We start from the raw sequence: 25,111 nt of genomic DNA, 5'->3' as shown, positions 1-25,111 counted from the left end.
GGAGGAAGCTTCTCCAGCCTTTCCAAGGGAAGTATAATTGTCTAAAGAGCAGACATTTCCTGCTCAGTAGATGTCACTGGTCTCAGTCTGGACTGTAAAATATACTGCATTATTTTCTGTTTAAGAAAATATATATGATTTCAGTTTGAACCAGTTAGCTAGATTTTATTTTGGGGGGAAAAAGTTGGCTACTTTTACAATCAAATAAATAACATTTGAGTTCAAGCTGGTTTGAGTTCTGTAGAGAATATCTGCTGAGTGGCAACTGTTGTTACTATGGAAAATGGGAGAGTGCTTAAGAAAAATCTACAAGGACCCATAATGTTGGAAAGGGCTTTAGATGCAGTAGAACCTGCTGGAAAAGCCAGTTTTCCGAGTAGAAGTTCTTGGTAATGGTGGGCAGCTCTTCCTAATACTGTGTTTTCTAATTGCAATGTTATAGAAACAGTATCAGGGATGTGTGCCTCTTAGCAAGGTAATGTGGAATTTATATCTACCCTTCAGCTATGAAGCTTGCTGCCCTGGGGCTCAAATCACTCAGCTTCTGTTGGCTTCTTTAGTGTTTCCCTTTACACCTAATTTATTTTTATTTTATACTATTATTTCTCTTTATAGTTCTGATTCTATGTGCTATTTAAGGTTTCTTTTTTTTGAACTGACATTTACCTTTCATTTTGATTTCCCTATGGAAAAATAAAGTCAAGTGATGCATACTTTATAAATAAAAACTTAATATTTTAAAAAAAATTTTTTAACGTTTTTTTAAATTTATTTTTGAGACAGGGAGAGACAGAGCATGAACAGGGGAGGGTCAGAGAGAGGGAGACACAGAATCTGAAACAGGCTCCAGGCTCTGAGCTGTCAGCACAGAGCCCCACGCGGGGCTCGAACCCACAGACTGGGAGATCGTGACCTGAGCCGAAGTCGGCCGCTCAACCGACTGAGCCACCCAGGCGCCCCTTAATATTTTTGGCGTACAGGGAAAGATTCAAGTCACAGTATCAGTTGGATGGCATACTTGATAAAATGCAAATAACGATGTAATTCAAGTTGGGTGGGGAAGGTAGATTAAAAGGTCAGGAATGGAGATCAGTAAGCACACTTTAGCTACACAAGGGCCCAAGAAAGATATCTAATACACTAGGTGCTATTTTTAAATTTAGATACAGATTAAGAGATTTTTTTTTTTAAAGAATGACAACTCTGCCAGCACTGCAAAAGCTGGCTTATTTATAGATGAGGCTAGAAACAGAACAGCTAGGTTAGACGCAATTACAGTAGTGCAGAAGAAAGATTACAAGGGCAAGAAGTAAGGTAGGAGGAAAGGAGAGGAGGCTGGATTCCAAAGTGCTTGAGGAGACAGCAGGGAGGGTTTTCGATGGTATCTGGGTATGAGGAATGAGAAGGTCTGATAAATTGTGCTACACAACTTTAACAGACCATCGGGTATTTATAAGTATAAATGCTAAATTAAAATGTGGGAGCAATCCAAGGTCAAAAATAAAATATAAAAATTGTATGCATATTATTAAAACTATGTGTGCGTGAGGGCAAAGGTGGATCACAAATAAGAAAAGAGAAACATGTAGGAAGGATGTTATGCATGAAACCTTCAAGAATTCCTTGTTGCATTTTCATGTTGTTTTAAAAAATAAGAACTGCCAGGTATCAAACACTTTCCTCTGAACTTAAACTGCTTAAACTCAAATGCTAGCTTATTTACTTGTATTGTAAATATAACCAAGTAAAGTAAGTAAAAAAGTAAATTGACAAACAAATGGGATAAAACATGTTAATGGATTTTTAAAACTTGAGCCCAAAGACCTTGTTTTGTATCTTTGACAGCTCTAAGATAAATATTATTTTATGTGAAGCAGTGTTGAATTGTGTTATTTGTTATTCAAGAGTCTTCTTATCATCTTGGACAAAACAATTAAACCCTCAGGACTATACTATTTCCATCTATAAAATGGAGACAGGGAGTTATATATCTCAATGTCTTGGAAAGGTTTAAATAATATATACAAAGTAGCATGCAAATTGCCTCGAAAATATCAGTTGCCCAACATAGATTAGTAGTATTTTTCCTGTCCTTTCTTAAGAGAAGCTACATTAAGTAAAGAGATATTTGTACAGCATGACTTTACAGATGATGCATGAATCCATATAGTTTCGTATTTGTTCTAGGAATTGACAAAGAAAGCTTTTCTTAGACTTATGAATTAGAGGGGGAGGGTACAGCTATCAAGCCGGATTGCCTGGTCGATATTTATATAAATTCATGGCAGGAGTATATTCGCTAATTCTGCTCTTGAAAAGGCTCCCTTCTTATCAAGCTCTATTTCACTTTTGTGAATCTCTGTCATAAAACTTGTCAATGTATAGAAACCGAGATATGATTTGTGGAGTAGATATGTTGCTGAGGCACAAAGTCAGAAACGCAAGAAACGTTAAAGACTTTGCAAAGATGGGGCGCCTGGGTGGCGCAGTCGGTTAAGCGTCCGACTTCAGCCAGGTCACGATCTCGCAGTCCGTGAGTTCGAGCCCCGCGTCAGGCTCTGGGCTGAAGGGTCAGAGCCTGGAGCCTGCTTCGGATTCTGTGTCTCCCTCTCTCTCTGCCCCTCCCCCGTTCATGCTCTGTCTCTCTGTCCCAAAAATAAATAAACGTTGAAAAAAAAAATTAAAAAAAAAAAAAAGACTTTGCAAAACTAATTTCTTCTTCTGAGTTTCCCTGCATCCTTCGGACAAAATAAGAGGGGGATGCAACCCCTCTGGTCATTGTCATTGTTCCTGTAAGTTCCTCCTGAGTTTCTAGTGACCATGTAGCATTTGCCTTCATCAAGCCAGGAGGCATTCTGTTCGAGAGTCTGGAGTTTTCATAAGATCACTCATGGAGTCACCTACCCATGGCATACAGTCAGTCGTTTCATATTGGGTGCTTTCTGATGCTCTGGCATACTGTCTGAAGGAAAGGTTTTAGTCTTTTCTCAAGACCTCTGGCTTTGCTTGCCTTTCTCTTTGCAATCTAGTGGTGGACAGGGAGTGGAGGAGGAAAGGGATTGTACCTGTGTGTCCTGCATGCGACTTGAAAGGAAGAAGTATCCCCTGCTTCTGACCAAGATTATCTTATTTAATAACACGGATACATTTCCCTTTTATAGCTGTGTGCATTATAAGAGAAGGAAAAGGAAGAAATACAAACCAAGCAGGCTAATATCTCAGAACACCCTGAGATTTGCCTGCTGAGCCCACAAGTATCTTTGAGAGCAGGCTATATATATATTTTTTGTCATGTTTCAATTCCAGCCCTTAGTGCAGTATCTAGAAATAAGAAATATCTTATTTCTTAAAAGACAGAGTAAAGTCTGCCATTAAAAAATCGTTACAAGGATCATCGCTGAATTTCTTAAAAATCTCTTACTTCATTTTTTGAAATAAGATATTCCATTCATGAAAAAAAATTATTAGCATGGAACTATTCCAATCAATGCTAATTTTGGATGCATAGAGAAATCATCTGACAGCAAAACTAGAAAAGGAGGCAAATAAGTTTAACAGAAATTTTATATCCAGGCATACAATCTAGGATTGCAAATGTAAAATGTCATTGTAATGTAACTGTTTAAAGGCCATTAAAAAAATAAGAAATTCCATTTGTTAGATTTTGAAGTTCATAACTATAAAAAAAAACAGGGCAAATTAAAAAAAAACTAATTTTATAAATGTTGGTACTTGTGCATATGGTGAAGTTTTCAGTGAGCTATTATAGATCATATATTAATCAGCTAGTGTTGTCATTATGATGCATAAAAATAAATAAAGGCAGGTATCACCAAATATTTCTTTTTCTTTTTCCTTTCCTTTTCTTTCCTTTTTCTTTTTTCTTTTCTTTTTCTTTTTCTTTTCTTTTCTTTTCTTTTCTTTTCTTTTCTTTTCTTTTCTCTTTTCTTTTCTTTTCTTTTCTCTTCTCTTCTTTTCTTTTCCTTTCTTTTCTCTTCTTTTCTTTCTTTCTTTCTTTTTACTGACATCTAGTCGACACATAATGTCACATTAGTTTCAGGTAATGACTCAACACCAAGCCTTTATTTTTCTCATTCACGTGTCTGTAAGTTGGCTAGGGTGACTCCATTTCAGACATTAGATTGCATTCAGATCCGTTTGTCCATTCATTCTCCTTGGACCAGCAGCCATCTGAGGAGAAACCCACAGCACAAACCGAATTCTGCAAAAGGATAACAATATCCTCTCACTTCAGGCTCATTAACATTCCATTGATGGACTCAAGTCACATATGGAGTCTAGAGGCAATGGAATGATGGAATGTTATGCTTTGAAAGGAGAGTAGGAAACCATGATCACAGGAGGAGGGAAGGGAAGAAAAGCAATAGTTATAAGCAGATGACACGAATCCAAAGTTTTGGTCTAAAATGCTTCAGATGGAGTTTAACATGATCCTGATGTCAAAGAAACATGTGAACTTTCAATATATCATTAACATATGTAAACTGCTATGACAGCAAACCTCCAAAATTTAGTACATTATGTAAAATTTACTTAATTATCATGTAACAGTCCAGATTGGTTGTCATTAGTCAGCAGAAGCACCATTCCACATAGTTATTCAGGAAGCTTGGATAATGGTGGCTCTCCCATCTTCAAGGTCATTGTGGTTTTCCCCCATCAGTGTTGGTTAGAAGACCTGGAATGGCACACATCACTTGCACTAATGTTCCATGGAAATTTCTAATAGCCAACGAAGCTATGCAATGCAGACTAGCTGTGCCTCCAAGGAGAGAGAGGAAAGCAGACTTTAGTGAGCAGTTTAGCAGTCTGCCAAAAACACTACAAGTCAATGTAGTTAAATTAGTTTTGAAGTGTTTTGCTCTTCTAGTTGGGAATATGGTAGAATAGATTTTTAGCATGCATTGTCTCATAAGTGGATATACCTACTGTGTGTCACATATTGAATAAAATGTATTAAAGGAAAAAACACTGTCAATCAATTTCTTCAACAATAAACATCTAAATATAAGAAAGGGAAGTAGAGAATACATGTACTTTCAGTAAGAAAATCTATAATTTTTACTTTTTAAAGCATATTGCCTTGAATATGATACATGATAATATGTGTTGAATGGATTAGATTTCAGTAATAAGAACACAGTGAAATATATAGCCCATCATATATGTTTAAAATAAGTGAAAGGTGAGAGAGTTTAACTTGATGGAGTTTCAAACTATGAATTGTATGAGTAAAAGTAAGTATTTAAGCATGAAAAGAACATTAAATCACTAGACAATAATTTTTTTCTCTAATTTCTTTTCCCTTTCTTTTCTTCTTTACTTCTTTTCCTTTTTTTAAATTGCGCACCAATGGCAGTTTATCTCAGGAAGTTGAAAAACTACACTTTAATTATTTTCCTCTCAACTATGATTAACTGGTATGTTTTTCTTCACAAAACCTGGGAAGTTTATAATGTCTGTTTTGTGCAGGTTTAGAATTTGGTGCCTCGTGACATTTTGTCACGGCAGTCTTCTGAACACCACCTTAGTTTTAAACAAGTTGAAGTAGAAAAGTGTTCCAAACACGCTTTGAAATTTGTGTCCAGATTTTAACTGATATAAATAAAATGGTGTATTTTCTAAACGTGTGTAACTTAAACTTTGATTCCTAGTGAAGAGACAGTGCTCAAGTTTCCAATATTGGAGGGCAAACACCTTTTTTTCTAAGTTAGTTATGTTAATTTCACTGCAAAATAACAGGGTTTATAACTATTTTTTTCTCAAACGTAGCCGTTCTAATATATTCAGTGTTAGCTATGTGTTTTCTCCTCTATTTTAAATTAATGCTTCACGTAAATTTTTTCAGAAATTGAAAATCTACCCAAAGTTATAAAAAAAAGAGCAAATGAATCGTGTTTTATATAGAAAGTTTATAAATTTAAGCTTTAAAATAGATATAAAGTTGATATATAAATTTAAGTATGTATTTTATTCATATATCCTATCTGGAATTAACTTTGAATTAACTTTCAATATATTAGGTAGCAACTGAACAACCCCCCCAAAAACAAAAAACAAAAAACAAAAACAAAAAAACTTTTAAAGCAAGAAATATCCTGGTATGTTTAAAAATACTCAAACAGGATAATTACTACTTTCAGAGAGTATTTGCTCTTTCGATATTTCACATTTATGCATGTTTTGCCTACAGGGATAGAAACAGGCATTATCTAAAAAGATGAAGTGATTATCCAAAAGCACAGCTTACTCCTGGAAGGATATTGATATTCCCTGAGAATTGTGAGGCCAAGATGAATCAAGATCGTTATATTTCCTGGTCACCCCTTTCTTTCCCCACTTTCCCTGAATAAGTCATATCAAAATTTTCTTTCATTACATTGTGTATGTCTTCTACCATCATCAGACAAGTCTTACTGACTGAGTCATCACAGCATGTCTCACTATATAGTAATATGCTGCTATATATTAATATATTCCGGTACATAATTGACTTTTAGTGATCTCAATTAGTCATGAAGTTCAAGAATTTCATATAAGCAGCACCAACCTTACTCTCAAAGATTCACTTTATTTAATTTAAGGAATGCCATTTTTAGCCACTTTTTAGTTCACTTTGTACATACTTATCACACTCTGTTGAAGACATTCACTTATCTGTTTTCTCAACATACTATGCCTGCTTCAAATATAAATACACACACACACACACACACACACACACACACACACAAGCTTGTCTTGGTCTTCTTCATATCTCTACTACTAAAAGTTTCTGTAAACCTTATCTTACTTATCTGTAAAATCAAACTAATACTGTATACATCTCAAAATCAATGTGAAGACTAAATGAATTCATATGTCTGGTGTTCTTTTCCACATACATTTCCAGAGAACCTTACTTATAGTATAAAAGCTTCTTGTTATATTTATTCCAAAAAAGTCACTGAGCCACTCTTACCTAAAAGGCAATAAATAAAGATAATATATATATTATCTTTAATATATATATCTTATATATATTAATATATTATATATGTATTATTATTATATTATATATTATATATTACAATATATAATATAATATATTAATATACATATTATCTTTAATATATATATCTTTAATATATATATTTTATATATATATATATATATGTATAACTAAGACATGGTTCCTGGCCTTGAGGAAATTTCAGTCAAGTAGAAGTGTACCAGTCATTAACTGTTGTAAAATAAACTATCCCAAGGGTGACCAGTGTCCAGATTGCCTGAGATTGTGGAGATTCTTGGCCCACACTGTCAGTTTAAAACAGAGATAGCCCTTAGTAAGCTGGGTCAAGAAAGTCACCATCCATCCATCCCAAATCTTAGTGGCTTAAAGCAAAAATGGTTAATTGTTTCTCATGAGGCTGGCCAACTCTTCTGCTGGTTTTCCCTGGGCTTATGCAGCTACATCCAACTGGAGAGGCAGCTGGGCTTTTCTGATCACATGGTCTCTGATCCAACCAATTTCTTCACAGCATGGTGGGAGGTCTCAGTTGTAGGACCATAAGTGACCATAAGCCCCACTGCTCAGCAAGCCTTTATTTTCTTCACATTTGCTCCTGTCCTACTGGCCAAAGCAAGTTGGAAGGTGAGTCTTAAGTCAGTGTGGGAAGAGCATACAAAGGGCCTGAATCCCTGGAGGCATTACTCTCTTGGAGCCTTTACTGCAAAGATCTACACTTACACAGAGAGTTCAAATATCATGGTCTTCTTGTAAGTGATACAAATGATACAACAGAGGTAGTGTAGAAAAACGAAAGTGGGAGGGAAGAGCAGAGGGCTCAGATCCCCTGGCCAGGGACTGAGCTCTATTCATTGCTTTTTATACCTTAGCTAATTTCTAGAAGCTTCATTTCGTCATCAATAATACCACCAATGCCAACTTCACAAGGTTATTATGCTATAAAAATGTAAGCTTAGGATATAAAAATACAAAATATTTAAAGATTAACTAAATTATCTTCGGATATGTTTCTTTTTGCTACTTAAATCTTATGACAAAGTTTAAAAAATCCTGGTAAACAAGCAGTTTACAATTCTTTTTAGAAATTAATAAATGCAGTTACTTGTTAATATAGTTACCTGCTTTAATTATTTTATTTATATTGTCTTCAAATATTATTTTATTCTCCTTACTGTTTCAACTTCCTAGTTGTTTTTATGAATCAAAAGTTGATAATTTTCATTTGGGGGCCAATGAGTTAAAATGGAAACTGATACTTGCCCAAACTTGGAACAAAAGCTATTACCAAGCACACAGAAGTAATCACATATCACTGTTTGAATATCATGTTCTTTAATCCATTGTAGCATCATGTTAAGATTCAAATATTGTGATTTCTACATTGTCCACTCATGTTAAATTTCACTCAATTTTGATTTATTTTTTTTTTAATTTTTTTTTTCAACGTTTATTTATTTTTGGGACAGAGAGAGACAGAGCATGAACGGGGGAGGGGCAGAGAGAGAGGGAGACACAGAATCGGAAACAGGCTCCAGGCTCTGAGCCATCAGCCCAGAGCCCGACGCGGGGCTCGAACTCCCGGACCGCGAGATCGTGACCTGGCTGAAGTCGGACGCTCAACCGACTGCGCCACCCAGGCGCCCCTGATTTATTTTTTAAAAAACAACTATTGTAGGTGGCTCAGTCAGTTAAGCGTCTGAGCCTTGATTTCAGCTCAGGTCATGATCTTATGGTTCACGGTTTCAAGCCCTGTATCTGGCTCCACGCTGACAATGTGGAGCCTTCTTGGGGTTCTCTATCTGTCTCTCTCTGCCCCTCCTGTGCTCTATCTGTCTCCCAAAATAAATAAATAAACTTAAAAAAAACTATTGTATTTTGAATTTAGTAGGCTCTACCCATGTGGTCATTTTATATTTATTTATTTTTATTTGTTTATTTATTAAATATAATTTATTGTCAAGTTGGTTTCCATACAACACCCAATGCTCATCCCAACAGGTGCCCTCCTCAATGACATGTGGTCATTTTAGACCTGTGCCATTGCCTTTTCCATATGACTTGGACAAAATGTATCTGTTTGAAATCCATTTCATAATGTTTTAACTGTTTATGTAGTGTAAGTGACTTCAGAGTATTTTTTTCTTTTTCTTTAGACTAAATCCACTGTGTAGCGATTTCCCTTAGGTAAAAATAGGGAGCTAGTATCTGGGTTCTAAAGTTTGTCTAGGTTCACGTGTCAGCTCCCCGAGTTAATAGCTGGGTGTCTTTGAACAAGTTACTTAAACTTTCTCTGCCTTTTCTATTAAATGGCGATGATAATAGTATGTTATCTCATGGTATTGCCATGGATAATTAGTAATTTAACAAATGCTAAATGCTTATAACAACTTCTGGCACAAAACAATGGCTAAGTCAATGTTACCTTTCTTACTACTACTATTACTTATGTTTCATCACAAAACAAACTAAATTTTTCCTCCAGCATTGGTTTATTTATGCATTCATTCAACAAATATTTAAGGGCCTGCTCTATGTCAAGCACTGTTCTAGTAAAGGGATCAGGAATGTCAGGGCGGAGCAACAGGAACAGGTTGCAATGCTCAAGGTAGCTCTCATTGAGTAGAGGATATTTATGCAATACTTTGAAGGAGGTGCTGAAATAAGCAAGGATGACAGCTGGAGGAATGATGTTCTAGGTAGAGGAACAGAGAGACTCTAATCCTAACGTGAACCAGGTGGAAGTATGCCTGGGGTGTTTAAAGGACAAGGAGGCCAGTAGGATTGGTTGGAGCTGAATAAAGAGAGGGAAGAATAGTAGGGGTCAAAGACAGCTATCGCAGAGGCAGATCACACAGAGGCTTCTAAACTTCTGTAAGGACTTGACTTTCCTGCTGAGGGAAATGAGGAGCCCTTCCAGGATTTTGATTGAATGTTTTAAAAGGCTGCTGTGTTGGGTAAAGTGGTAAAGAAACAGAGACCAGACTCCACTGTTAGCGATCTTGCCAAGGTCAGTCATCAAATACCTCCTTGCTCCTATACCCTAAGGGCACTTTCAGTCCTTATGTTACCCAAATTTCCAGCAGTTGGTATCACTAGATCATTCCTTTTCTGTAAAGCGCTCATTCCCTGCCTATTCTGAAGGCACACTTCTTAATGTTCTTCTTACTCCCTAGCTTTTTCTTCTTTGTCTCCTTTATTAGCTGCACTTTCTGTGCCTTTTAAATACAAGTATTGCTCCAAGTTCTCATTCTACACACTATACAGTGGCATAAAGGATATCTAAGTGGAATTAATTTGACCTGGTTCACCTGTCTCAAATAATTACTAGGTGTATGTTCTTGGGCAGATTAGTGAACCTCTAAGTTTCTGTAGAATGAGTATAAAGTTACCTACTGATGTGTTGTGATGTGAGGTCCAGGAGTGAAAAGTCAAGAAAGAATTCTTGGGATGTTTTCAGTGCAAAAGGGTGGTTTTATTAAGCACGGGGGCAGGACCCATGGGCAGAAAGAGCTGCACTGGGATTGTGGGGAGTGACTGATTATATACTTTTTAGTTAGTGGGGGTTAGGGACAACATAAGTCTCTAAGAAATTTGGAAGCAAGGCTTCCAGGACCTTGAGGGGCTAGATGCTGGTAAGATAAGGTCATTTACTACTGTCTAGTAAAACATTTCTCATGAGACCCTTCAGCTGTACATCAGTGGGCCATATGTTTGGAGGATGATTTCTAACATGTATCTTGGGGAAAAAGGATAAAGGAAGTTTCCAAAGGGATTTTCATATGTTCAGGAAGACTTACAGGATCCTGGAGGTGGATCTAATGTCAAGCTAAGGTTGCCTTTTGCCTTTAGCAAAGTATTAGTTAACACTGAAGCAGGTGAGCTCCTGGGGGAAGGTCACTGTGCCTGTCTCAAGTACTTGTCAAAGGTCTGCAAGACGTAAGAAAATTTATTTTTTTCTAAATTTCTTTTGCCTTTATTCTCTATATCACATACTTTATTGTTATGAAACAAATTTCATACTGTTATGAAAACCAAATCATATGTTTAAAAAAATTTAATGTTTATTTATTTTTGAGAGAGACAGAGAGAGAGAGAGAGAGAGAGAGAGAGAGAGAGAGAGGGAGAGCAAGCCAGGGAGATGCAGAGAGAGAGGAAGAAACAGAATCTGAGCTGTCATCTCAGAGCCCAACCAGGGCTCTAACCCATGAACTGTGAAGTCACGACTTGAGCTGAAGTCAGAGGCTTAACTGACTGAGTCACTCAGGCTCCCCAAATCATATCTTGTTTTGAGGACTGAACTAAATGTGCTTAATCCAGTGCATGGAATATAGTAAGTGCATGTAAGTGGTACTTTACCACCTGGGCAATGGAAAACATTCCCAAGCCTTCATTTTCCAATGAGAAGCTGATGACTTCCAGATGTATATCTTAAAGTCAGTTATGTAGCATATACTTTTGTAATATCAGACATACATATTTAATTTCCTACTAAATATTTCCAATTTAGTTATTCATAAACATTTCACACACAGTATATGGAAAGCAGAGCTAATCCTTTTAGCTCCTTCTTCCAACCTGTTCTCCTTCCTTTGTTCTTAACAGAGTAGAAGGTGCTGACATCCACTTAGGTAACATCCATTTAGGACTCTCTAAGTTGGCTCCCTGTATCTAGAATCGCCTGCTCCAATTTGTTCTCCACCTTGAAGCTATTTTTCAAATACAAATTACAAATCACATTTTTCATTTGCTTTAAATTTTCATCATAACCACAATTTGGCCAGAGAATAAAGTAACACTCTTTAACATGGCTATCAACCCTCTCCTTGAGTTAGCTCACACCTTCCTTTTTCACACCTTTTCCAATATCCACTTTCTACCATGTTTTCTAGTTATACTAAATTACAGTAAAACCTTGGTTTGTGAGCATAATTTGTTTTGGAAACAAGCTTATAATCCACAGCCCTTGTATATCAAAGCAAATCTCCCCATAAGCAATAATGGAAACTCAGATGATTGGTTCTGTAACCCAAAAATATTCATACATAAATGATTACAATACTGTAACATAATAGAAAATAATAAAGAAAATACAAAATATGAAGAAAAATAACCAAATTAACCTGAACTTATCTTTGAAAACCTTTCTCTGGTGTGAAGGAGGCAACAGAGAGGAGGGTTATTGTGTAGGATGACTTTAACTATCACTAATGGAATCACTGCTATTTATTGGCTCAATAGGATTTTTCATTTTTTTAATGTTTATTTATTTACCTTGAGAGAGAGACAGAGAGGGAGAGAGAGAGAGACAGAGAGAGAGAGACAGAGAGAGAGAGAGAACATGAGCAGGGTAGGGGCAGAGAGAGAGAGGGAGAATGAGAATCTCAAGCAGGCTCCGTGCTGCCGGCACAGAGCCCCAAGTGGGGCTTGAACTCAGGAACCATGAGATTATGACCTGAGCCGAGACCAAGAATCAGATGCTTAAATGACTGAGCCACCCAGGTGCCCAATAGATTCTTTTTCCGCATGGGGGCCATTGTATATGCTTACGCGGATGTTGACTAGAGTACATTATTAAACTCTTGTCATATACTGTATTTAGAGTAACTGGCAATAAGGCAGCAGAGGAAAGGGTCCATATCTGCAGGCAGCCTGACCTAGAATGAAGCAAAGCATTCCTAAGCTTACCCTTGTATGGAGAAGCAAAGGACTGTCCAGAGGTGCTTTGAAATGACAAAAAATATACTAGTGCCAGTTGTGGGCATCTTCCAATGTTCTGAAAAATCGTTGACTCCTGCCAAACATTGTGGCCTGAGACCAAGCATCTGAGCATGGAAGACAATCCCGCGGAGAGAGAGAGAGACAGAGAGAGACAGAGAGAGAGACAGAGAGAGAGAGAACCATTGTGATCATGTGACATTTGGCATGGTGCAAGACATATGCCAGAATAGCTCGTTTATCAAATTAAAATTATTAGAAATGTTTTCTCATCTTGCAGAACACTTGCAGAACAAGTTTCTCTCAATCCAGAATTTTACTGTACTTTAAAACATTGACTAAGCTTTTACTTCTGACTGGAGCATTTTGCCGTGACAACCTTTCCATCTCTGAAGTTTTCTCCAGTCTTTCTTCTGAAGTCTATTTTGGGCATGTGCCACATGTTCTATACTCTATAATTTTTCTATCATTGCCTGTATCCCACAAAGTTAATTATTTTTTTGACAGAGAGCAAGCGTGTGTGCAGGTGTGAGCAAGCAGGGAAGGGGCACAGGAAGAGAGAGAGAGACAGAGAGAGAGAGAGAGAGAGAGAGAGAGAAAATCTTAAGCAGACTCCATGCCCAGCACGGAGCCCAACACGGGGATTGATCTCATGACAGCGATATCATGATGAGCTGAAATCAAGAGTCAGACGCTTAAAGACTGAGCCACTCAGTTTCCCCCACGAAATTGAAATTTTAATTTTTTTTATCTCTCTATAGACTTTAATCTTCATAATGGTCAAATCATGTCTTTCTTGCTCTGGTTCATAGCATACTTTTAGCTTCCCTAACTTATTTTTTTCTCCACATTCCCTCCTAGTGTCATCATTTATAATTTTGCTAGTTTATGCCTTTTCTTACCTTCTTTCTCTTATTTACGGGTTTATAATAGAGAATTCAGGTCTCCTACTGCTTTATGGTGTATTTTTTCTAGATAACACTTCTGAAGAATACAGCCATACACTATTTTGAAGGTTGAAGTAAATTCTCTATACAATCTCTTCTAAAATTATAATTCTGAGATTCTGCGAATCATGCCACATGGAAACATGGGTTTGACCATTGGCATTTAGCACTGTTTCAGGTTGTTTCTCAATGTTAAGGTGCTAAAAATTACTTACAAAATTAATTCTTAAAATGGGGATTCTTTAAGTTTTACAACCCAAACTCCCAGCTTACTCTATCTTTCTCATATATCCCATCATTCACTTATAATGTATTGATAGACTACCAAGTTGGTTAGGCTGAACATGTGGGGAGGAAGAAAGATAAATATATATACTGAAAAAGACTCAGAGGAAAAACTGCTAGATCATGCTTTAGAATTAACATATTTTTATCATTCAATGTTTCAAATATTTGAGTGTCTATTTATGAAAAGCCTTTTGTTTACTTCTTTCTTTTTTTTTAAACACTACTTAGTTGCATCACAATATATTTAGCTCTAGCCAGAACACCTAGAATTACTCTAGACTTTTCTTTCTCTTTCACCTTTTCTGTCTAGTCAGTCTCTAATTAAAACACATTTTTGTGGTGTCTTTTCTCTATATCTATTTACCTTATTCTCATTATTTATAGTGTCTCAGTTGGACTATCAACCAATTTCCTAACTGGTTTCCTTATCACCAGGTTGTTTCAAAAATTATGAGCCATACCCTACCTTTCCTTTTAAATCCCTATTTGTGTCTCCTAGATTCCATGAGAAAATAGATCCTCTTTATCATAACATATAAACCTTAAAACATGGTCCCAGTCTGATTCTAACCTGCCCTTAAAGTCATATCCCTTTCCATTCCCTTCACTCACTGTTCTTCCGTTAGCCCTCATCAGTTGTGCATCGTAAGGATCAGATCTTTACATTTCCTGGAATTTCCTGGAATAGTACCCTCAAATTTTGCTACAAATTGTTTATACTAACTTAAATTTTACTGTTTCTGTTAAGCCATTTATGATGGTTAATATTATGTGTCAACTTGACTGGATTGGGGATGCCCACATACTTAGCATTTAGGATTAGCATTTGAAACAGTAGACTTGGTTAAGCCAATGGCCTTTCCCAATGTGGGTGAGCATCATCCAATCCATTGAGGGCCTGAAAAGAATAAAAGGTGGAAGGAGGGAGAGTTCACCCTCCCTTTTTTTCTCCCTGGTTGTTGGAGCTGAGACAGCAGTTTTCTCTTGTTCTTGGACTGGCACTTCCATATTCTGCTCCCCTGGTTCTCAGGCCTTCAGAGTGGGACTCAACTATACTCTTGGCTTTCCTGGGTCTCCAGCTTGCAGATAGCACACTGTGGGACTGCTCAGCCTCCCTAAGTGCATGACCTGATTCCTCCTAATAAATTATCTCTATCTCTATCTCTCTCTATCTCTATCTCTAATCTATATCATCTATATCTATCTATAATCTCCTATTGGTTTTCTTTCTCTGGAGAACCCAAACTGATATATCATCTCTGATAACTCTGAGGCCTTAATCATTAAAAGATTTGTGGTCCGTAGCAATTTGTCTGGTATAGTGCATTAAGTATTTAGATTCTAAAGTTAAATTACCTTAGTTTCCCCACCACCTCTAGCACTTAATAGCTGAGACGACTTGTTAACGTCTCAACATTTCTAGTTTTTTTCATGCATAAGTTGAGGATCATACTAATAACACTGAAGATATTTTTGAGGAATAAATTAAAGAATTCAGTAGAAGCTTCAGATAGTCGACTTCCACTACAACTGGTAGAGTGTAACTGTACAGGCTTCTTTTGGTTATTTGTCTATTATGATTTATATTTACCAACTAAATTTTGAATACCTTGATTTACGAACCAGTGTATTCCTCTTTTTCCTATTTCCCTTGCCAAGCAAAGGGTCTATAATATAATAGGCATTCAAATATCTATTGAAAGCTGTAATAAAAAAATATATGTACCATAGTTGAGATTTTGAAAATGACTATTGGATGTCAAATAGAGGCCAATGGAGCATAGCATTCATGGGAAGGTAGCATTTGATGTAGGACTTAAATAATGCAAGTAGGGCAGGAAAATCCAAGTGAACAGATCACCATGATCAATGACAAAGCTGGGAAAGATGGAGTCCAATTTTCTTAGCACATAAAATATAAATATGAAGTGAGTATATATTATAAAGACTTTGAATGGTAGAAGGAAGTTTATTTCCAATGCAATTGACAGGTTTTGAGCAGGAAGTAGACTCACTCTAAAGGGTTTGTGAATTGAAATTAAGTGGATAATGGAGTTGAAATGGAAGAGCTTGGGAGAAGTGATTTCAGGATGACTTCAGGTTTTGAGCATGGGAATTTAGAGAATTGTCATATTTAACATTCAGGAATGCTAGGCATAGATTTGGTGTTAGAATGAGATAAGCTGAATTTTGGACTTGTTCTTTTTGAAATATATTATTATTAAGGTGAGTGTCTTAGTTCAGGCTGCTAAAACGAAAATACCATAGACTCAACAAACAGCAAACAGCAACCATTTATTTCTTATTGTTATTGAAACTGGAAGCCCAACATCAGGCTGCCAGCATGGGCTCTTGCTCAGGGCCCTCTGCATGGTTTAAAGAGGACTGCCTTCTTGCTATATCCTCGCATGGTGGAGAGAGAGCTCTAGTCTCTTCATCCCTTTATTAGGTCACCCAATGCATCATGGGGGTTGTACTCTCATGACCTAATAACCTCACAAAAACCCAATGTCTAAATACTGTCACATTGGTGATTAGGCTTCAACATATGAATTTGGAGGGGATACAAAGATTCAGTCCACGGCAGTGAGTATATTGACACTTAAAAACACTGATCTGGAATTCCAAAGAAAGAAGTGGGAATCAAGCATAGGAGAGGAAGTGGGTGATATTGTGGGCACTGAAGACCAATCACTTCTCCCAAATAAAGAGGAATCAAGAGAACAATGGGAATGAGGCTTGGGACACTGAAGATTTCCAATTTTATGGGCTGAAGGAAAGAGGAATGAGTAGAAGATTGAGAAAAGAAGTGATCAGGGATAAGAGGGGAATGAGAAAAGTGCAGCATTGCAGAGACAAAGGCAGAGCAGTTTCAGGAAATAAGAGTTCAGCTACGTGACATGTTGGTTCTGTTGAGAAATGAATTTACAGGGACAAGAGGCAATATGGAACCCTGTAAGGGGCTTGTGTACTGGAGTCACCAGAACCTAGGTGTATTATCTGCTTTTGCCTCTTCCTAGTTATGATTCCTTAGGCAATTTACTTTCCTAAGCATCAGTTACTTAAAAGATAGACTAGAGTACCAACCTTCCAAGTTATCTGTGAGGATTAAATGCAATAATAGCATATGTGAACCTGTCAGCCCAGTCCTCAGTGTATAGTAAGTGCCTGTATCATCATCTAGCACAGCACTGTGTGGCTGGTGTGACTGACAAACTGAATTTCTACTTTATTTTTTTTTTTCAACGTTTTTATTTATTTTTGGGACAGAGAGAGACAGAGCATGAACGGGGGAGGGGCAGAGAGAGAGGGAGACACAGAATCGGAAACAGGCTCCAGGCACTGAGCCATCAGCCCAGAGCCCGACGCGGGGCTCGAACTCACGGACTGCGAGATCGTGACCTGGCCGAAGTCGGACGCCTAACCGACTGCACCACCCAGGCGCCCCTGAATTTCTACTTTAATTTTAATTTAAATTTTAACAGCCACCAACTAGTCTGGCCTAGAGTGAAGACTGGGCTGCTTATAAGAAGATAGAACACCATTTGCCATATGACTTTCTGGAGGTGAGGGGTTTAGGCTTGCAAGGATGCTCTGTTCCATGTGGTCTTTCAGGAATTCAGGTTCCTTCAGCTGAAGTCTCCTCTTCCTTTGCGTGTTTCATGCGTTCTCAGAACCAGGACTATGTTCCTACCTTTGGAAGGTGATTTCTTCCTTTTTTTAAAAAAATTTTTAATGTTTATTTCTTTTTGAGAGAGAGAGAGAGAGAGAGAGAGAGAGAGAGAGAGAGAGAAACAGCATGAACAGGGAAGGGGCAGGGAGAGAGGGAGTCACAGAATCTGAAGCAGGCTCCAGGTCTTGAGCTGTTAGCACAGAGCCCGTCATGGGGCTCGAACTCATGAACCGTGAGATCAGGACCTGAACCAAAGCCAGTAGCTTAACCAACTGAGCCACCCAGGCACCCCGGAAGGTGATTTCATTTTAGGTGATACACAACTTCTCCTCAGTTTCCATTGGTACAAAATTGGCCACATGGTCTCAACTTGCTACAAGTCTGGCTATATGCCTAAATAAAACCAATTACTTTTATAAAGAGGAGTATAGAGATTTAGAAACAATTAACAGTCCAACATAAAATGTGATAGAAGTACCCGGGTGGCTCAGTTGGTTAAGCCTGCGACTCTTAATTTCGACTTAGATCATGGTGTCATGGTTTGTGAGTTCAAACCCTGCATTGGGCTCCTCACTGACAGCGTGGAGCCTGCTTGGGATTTTCTCTCCCTCTCTCTGCCCCTCCTCCTCCCATGTGTCCTCTCTCACCCGTGCATGTTCACACATACTCTCTCTCTCCAAATAAATAAATACACTTTAAAAAGTCATAAATATCAGTTACTTTGTTGTTAGTCCATTACAAGAGATATACTGCACATTTTAGTAGTATGTGTCATTGGTATACTTCTTCAATTTAGAATTCTGTGATCACTCTCAGAGACAGTAATCATGGTACATTTGTACTGGACCTGCTCGTCACATCCTAAAGGTCTCCAAGAAGAGACATTTGCAGATCCTTACAATGATAAAATTATTTTTTTGGTCAGGCTATATGCATGGTTTCATTGTCTTTTATTTGATGACCAACATTCATTCCTCCTCTTCTTTACTTAATGTGCTTCACTTTTCTTTGAAATAAATTTTCCTCAACTGTCAATATTCCACTTTGGGGGTGAAATTAGTTCCTACATGAGCTACTAGGGTGTACCTCCTGCAAGTGTAAAATTTTGGGGAGCAATTATCTTCTACTTGAGTTTCAAGAGTGGGGCCACACTGCCTAAAATAATCAGTACATCACATTGTGTGCTAACAGCTATTGACACAGCAGTGGGCATGTGGAGCAAATATGTGCCATATGTGGGGAGTCTGGAATTTTGCTTGGGGTAATGAAGGATGTGAAGCTTGGGACCTGCTGAGGCTGTGAGTCTGGGCCTGCAGAAAGCCGCACCAGGGAGCAAAGATTGGATGTTGGAGGTATGTTTTTGATTGGTAAAGTCATATGTAATGCCTGTGTACTGACTGGAATTTTCAGTTAATGAGCCAAATTTTTAATTTTTTTTAATTCAACCTGAGTTGGGGTTTCTTGATGTTTCAACTGAAAAATTATGAGTCACACACAAAGAAATAAAGAGAAAAAATATCTTCATCTGCAGCTTTCATCCCAGGCTCCAGATTTTTGAAACATGAGGAAAAAGTTAGGTTTCATAATTGACTGAAAAGTTACTTCAGTCGTCAGTTTCTAGTCAGAAAACAGAAATCATTCTAGGAATTTCAAACAGAGGAAATCATTTTAGTGATTGGTTGCAAATTGATGAAAGGGTTGAAGGAAAAGAAAAAGGGACCAGTGAGGATATACTGGTATTAAAATATGAAGAAAACTTCTCCTATACCTGTACCTGAGGAATAAAAGGGGAAATAGCATTGCGAGAGTCCACAGTCACCTGGCAGGAGGACCGCACTGATTACGGGATGCCGGGAGATGCACTGTGTCTGATACAGCACAAGCTCTGAATTTCACCGTGCCGGTTAGAGCCAGAAGTGTGCTTCAGCTTACATCGTATTTCCTTTGCAAACTATTAATCTCCAAGATGAAGTATGACTTTTTGGAGAAGGTTTTTAAAAGGAGATTTAATAAAATATATATTTCCTAGCACTGCATCCATGGCAACTGTTCAAGAACACAGTTTAGTTGCCCTTTCTGTTACTTGCCTTGCATACCAGATATAGAAATATGGTCCTGAAGGAGCAGTCACTGCAAAACAAAACAAAACCAACAAACAAAAAACACCTGAGAAAGAATGGAGATGTACTTGGATTAGTATACACTGCATAATGATGCTATTTGGTGTAATTTTTCTGGGCTTGCCTTTGAGAATGCTATTTTGACAGAGAAATTAAGTCATCATTTACCACAGAATGATCCAAAGAAAAATGAGCATTGCATCTCTCTGAAAATGCAAGTTGATGTAGGGAGAGGCTGACGGAATCAATGAATCACTTCCCTGATATATTTTTGCCACCTCAGCATAGATCATTAACCTAATGGATTATGTTTTGTAGTAGATGCATTTTTTTTGTCTGTGTACTAAAATAACATATAGAACCTTCCCATTTTAATGGTCACTTAACCTTCACTGTGTAAAAGGCTTAAGTGGATTTAAACATTTGTTTTAAAATCCATACCATCTATCTTAGATACTAAGTAGCTAGAAGCTTTCCTTGGCTCTCCGTTACGAGTAGCAACCATTGTTGGCTGGCGCGAAAACACTGAGGCACTTTTATTTTTGGAGAAATTGGGGAGTAGAAAAGTTTGCCCTCAGAGTCCTATCTAGATTCTCTCATTTATTCCCCATCTTTCAGTCTTAGTTACTCCAATCTTTTTTTTTAATGTTTATTTATTTTGGAGGTGGAGTGGGGTACAGAGCTTCTGAAGTAGGCTCTGTGCTTACAGCAGACAGCCTGATGCAGGGTTTGAACTCATGAACCACAAGATCATGACCTGACCTGAAGTCAGATGCTCAACAGACTAAGCCACCCAGGCATCCCTAGATACTCCAATGTTAAAAGAAATTTCCAATAAAGGGATTTATAGTTATATTAAAGATTTGTGCTGCTTAAAAAAGTAGTCATAGTTTTAAAAAGATCCTAGTAGGGGCGCCTGGGTGGCGCAGTCGGTTAAGCGTCCGACTTCAGCCAGGTCACGATCTCGCGGTCCGTGAGTTCGAGCCCCGCGTCGGGCTCTGGGCTGATGGCTCAGAGCCTGGAGCCTGTTTCCGATTCTGTGTCTCCCTCTCTCTGTGCCCCTCCCCCGTTCATGCTCTGTCTCTCTCTCTGTCCCAAAAATAAATAAACGTTGAAAAAAATAAAAAAAATAAAAAGATCCTAGTAAAAGGATAATTCTTATTTACAAAGAAATAAATCATTAATATTAGCATTTTACGTAGTTTACAAGTTATTTTGGAAAAAACCTGGTAATTCATCCATTAATCAGGAAACATTTACTGAACACATATTTTAGGCCAGACTTTTTTTTTTCTGGAGTTTGGAGTGACAAAGGTAAATAAAAGAAGATCCTTCACTTCCCAGAGTTCACAGACTAGTGAAGAAAATTTATAAATAATAGATAAATAAACATAGGTCAAAATAATATAATAAATAATTATACAGTGATAACCTCTATGATAGAGGAGAAGTATAGGGAAAGTATAGAGAAAAATATAGGGAACATCAAGTACCCCCAAACACAGGCCTTGTTCAGAATGAATCTGGAAGGAAAGCCCTATGCTGAATTGTAAACTATAAGGAAAGTTGGAAATGGTGACTAATGCTGGAGAGCAATTGGGGGTGATCTGAGCATAGACGTAATCAGAAGCATACTTCATATGCAAATAGTGATGTTACCGGGCTGCCTCCAAGCCTTATTACAGAACTGTGGCTGTTGATAGAGAACCCTACCGGGGATTGTGGGTACACAAGTGAAACAGAAGGAGTCCAAGTGTGTTTACAGAGAGCCCCAGGCCTCTGCCAGGACAGCACGTTTTGTGGAAGGTGTTGATCCCAAATCCAACTTAGCACCAAGAATGTTTAAGAGTCCACCTCGGTCTAGACGCAAGAGAATAACAGGTAGGGTAGTTACGGGCTTAGGGAGTGCACCATATCCCTCCAGTAACATCATGCAGACGACTGAGAACATAAGACTGACCTATGCATTCCAGAAGGACTTAGATCTATACAGCGGGACTTTTCCTGGGGAAGCCCTCCACATGCTTTTCCTTAATTCACAAGTTTTTTGCTTTGGGTTCTGTATCTGCACTATGACAAATGCATGCTCACTGACACAGCTCTCGAAGAGCAGGAAGCAGGTCACAGTCAGCCCACAATACTGCAAATAGTATCGAAATCGTTAGCCAGCTTGATGAGGCCCAGTTCTGCCAAGAGAGACTTCAGTCAGACTTCCTAATAAATGCTGAAGTTCAGTTTCAGTCAGCACATCCACCTGGTGTTTTAGGAACTGGTGTTTTAGGAACTGGTGTTTTAGGAACTGTCACCTAGCAAAAATTCTGTGGATTGGCCAGAATTTTGATTGCCTATTTGACTCAAAGAGGTTGTTAATTTCTTAATAATGGTGGGATTTTAATAAAGAAAAATAGGAAAATTGAGCAAAGGGAGTGAGGCATAATGATTTCCAATCATTTCCCCATTTGTTTCTGTACCACAATTTCAAAGAAAATGAATCGATTAATCAAATAAAGATGTTTATTTTTAAATATACATTCCAAGCACACAAGACTATGTGATATTTTCTGAGTGTATCATGCAGTTTCATGACTTCATGCTTTTCTAGTTCCTTCTGTAAGTCTCTTGCCACATAGGTGTCATTTGGAAATATACTCACTCTCCAGTGCTCAACTAAAGTGTCCCTGATCCGTTTGCCTTTCCTTGAGACCACTTCAGGAAGGATTAAACATACCATAGTGCATTTGCTACTAAATTTCTCATGCCACTTATGTGTATTCTTTTTGCTATTATAATTAGAGCTCTTCATGTCTCTTTCCTAATCTAGATTAAACAACATTCATAATAGTACATTTATCGAATTCTGAACAGATGCATTCATTTAATCCTTAAAAGACTCCTGTAAGGTTGATGCTACTGTTGTACCCCCTTTTACAGATAAAGAAACTGAGACACAGAAGGGACTTTCTCAAGATGACTCTAACAAGTTGCTGAGCAGGTTTCTAAATCCAGAAGTCTGACTATAGAAACTCTCTTAACCACTAAGCTCTAAATGACAGATTTTATATAAAAGAAAACTTTGTATAAGTACACAAAACCAAAGACCACATTGTAAGGTGTAAAGCAGTAAAAGGGGACAATCCATTTATGGTGAAATATAATCATGCGTTTTCTCCTATGTTATCAAAATGCAACAGCATGGTTAACTTGGCATCTATAGAAATAAATGGCACTTAGATACAGAACACGCTTCATGGTAATTTTTCTTCTTTACTTGCATTTTGTCACTTTCTTTGGAATTAGGTCACAAACATACTCTAAAAACAGTCTCGAAGCAAGACTGAAACCTTCCGAAAATTAATTTCTTGATCAAAATGTTTTCTGGGAACTTACATTAAATTCTAGGCAACTTTCTTTAAGGAAAACTCCCAATATCTGTCTTCTCAGACTTCAAATCTGAGAGTTTTCTTCTCACCATCTGCTTGTTGATGAGAAGGAAGTTAATATTCAGTCATTTTTAGTTGCACTGCTTAATTTTTTTAATATATGAATCGTGCAATGTAGCTTTTGACTGGATTTATGTGTGGTGTTTCGGAGGAATTAATTTATTCTACTTTACTCATTTTTAATTTGTGCTCCTGGAAGAAACAAGACTCAAAATGCTAGATTATTTTACAAGACATTTAAAGTGAATATGAATGTTAGTACTAAAATTTAGGTGAGGCCAAGGACTCAAAAATCTGTTTAATTCTATAGCAGAAGCATGTGCTTTCATTTGAAAGAAGGAAACCTTTCTCTGTAAGTAGGAGCTACTTGCCAAAGCATGATGGCACCCTTGGCTCTATCTTGATGTTGAGATAATGTTTTTCCATGGCATTAGATGGTCATGTTTACAATCATGTTTAGAAATTATTTTAAAGAAACACACATGCAAAAACGGATTATCTTAATGCAAAAGTTGTTTCTCTTTTCAAAGTTTTCCACTGTAGGTAGGGTTGTCATAAAAAATAACAGCAGTGAGCAAAGTCTTCATAACCTCCACTTCTGGTATTGAAGGAAAAAAAAATATATATATAATGAAATCTATATAATGAAAAATATATATCTTACATAGTATAAATGTATATTTTATATAATATAAATATATACTTTATATGAAAATATATAAGCATATATAAGTAAATGTATTGCATTCATGTAAAGCATTATAGAATTCCTCTAATTTTTAATAATTCTCTTACTAACCTTCCATGTGAGAAATCATGGAAAACTGCTGATGTGAGAATATATTCAGAATATTTTAAGCAAGGATTTTTTTTAACCCACTAGAAAAATACTCTTATGCTCAAGTCTCTAGTTATGTTATTAGTTACTATTATTGGTGTTACAGATCTGCTTCCTTTTTGAAGAGATAAAAATGGAAAAAAGTGTTTAATGACAATGTACAAATAGCTAGAGCCTATTAGTTAGATATAGGATGAGAAAAGTATTGATTGAGATGAAGATAGAAAAGGAACTGGTATCAAACAGGGACATAACAGGTATGTATAATCATCATTCCAGAACTCTGATACTAAGTTAAAATCTGTATGTTTATTTATTTTCATTTTTTATTTTTATCTTATTTTGTAAAAAGTTTATTTATTTATTTTGAGAGAGAGAAAGTGTGTGCATGTGCATGTAGGTGAAGGGCCAGAGAGAGAAGGAGAGAGAGAATCCCAAGCATGCTCTGTGCTCTCAGCACAGAGCCCTACGTGGGGCTCAATCTCGAAAACCATGAGATCATGACCTGAGCCGAGATCAAGAGTCAGACACTTGACTGACTGGGACACCCGGGCACCTATATTTTTAAAAATTATTTTATTGTTGAATAATAAAGTTGCCAATTATTATTTATTACTTTCTTGATTTTTTAAAAAAGTTTTTATTTAAATTCCAGTTACTTAACATATAGTGTAGTATTGGTTTCAGGAGTAGAATATAGTGATTCATCACTTACATATAACACCCAGTTCATCACTAATGTCCTCCTTAATATCCATTAAAGCCTGTATGTTTAAATTAATGTTGAACAAGACACAAGTAAGAAAGTGCTTTTATTGAACCAACTGAGCAGCCCAGGTGCCCCACAAATCCCTTTGTTTAAAATAAAGTTTATTTTGAGGGAGAGAAAAGAGCGGGGGAGGGGCGCAGAGAGAGGGAGAGAGAGAATCCCAAGCAGGCTCCTCACTGTCAGTGCAGACCCCAATATGGGGCTCAAACTAATGAACCATGAGATCATGACCTGAGCCAAAGTCAGACACTTAACAAACTGTGTGTGCCCCCACACAAATCCCATTTATCC

The sequence above is a fragment of the Puma concolor genome, chromosome E4 (genome assembly GCF_028749965.1).
Source record: "Puma concolor isolate L17-30 chromosome E4, mPumCon1.1.hap2, whole genome shotgun sequence".
In the NCBI taxonomy this organism is placed as follows: domain Eukaryota; kingdom Metazoa; phylum Chordata; class Mammalia; order Carnivora; family Felidae; genus Puma; species Puma concolor.
This window is presented reverse-complemented; position numbering follows the sequence as displayed.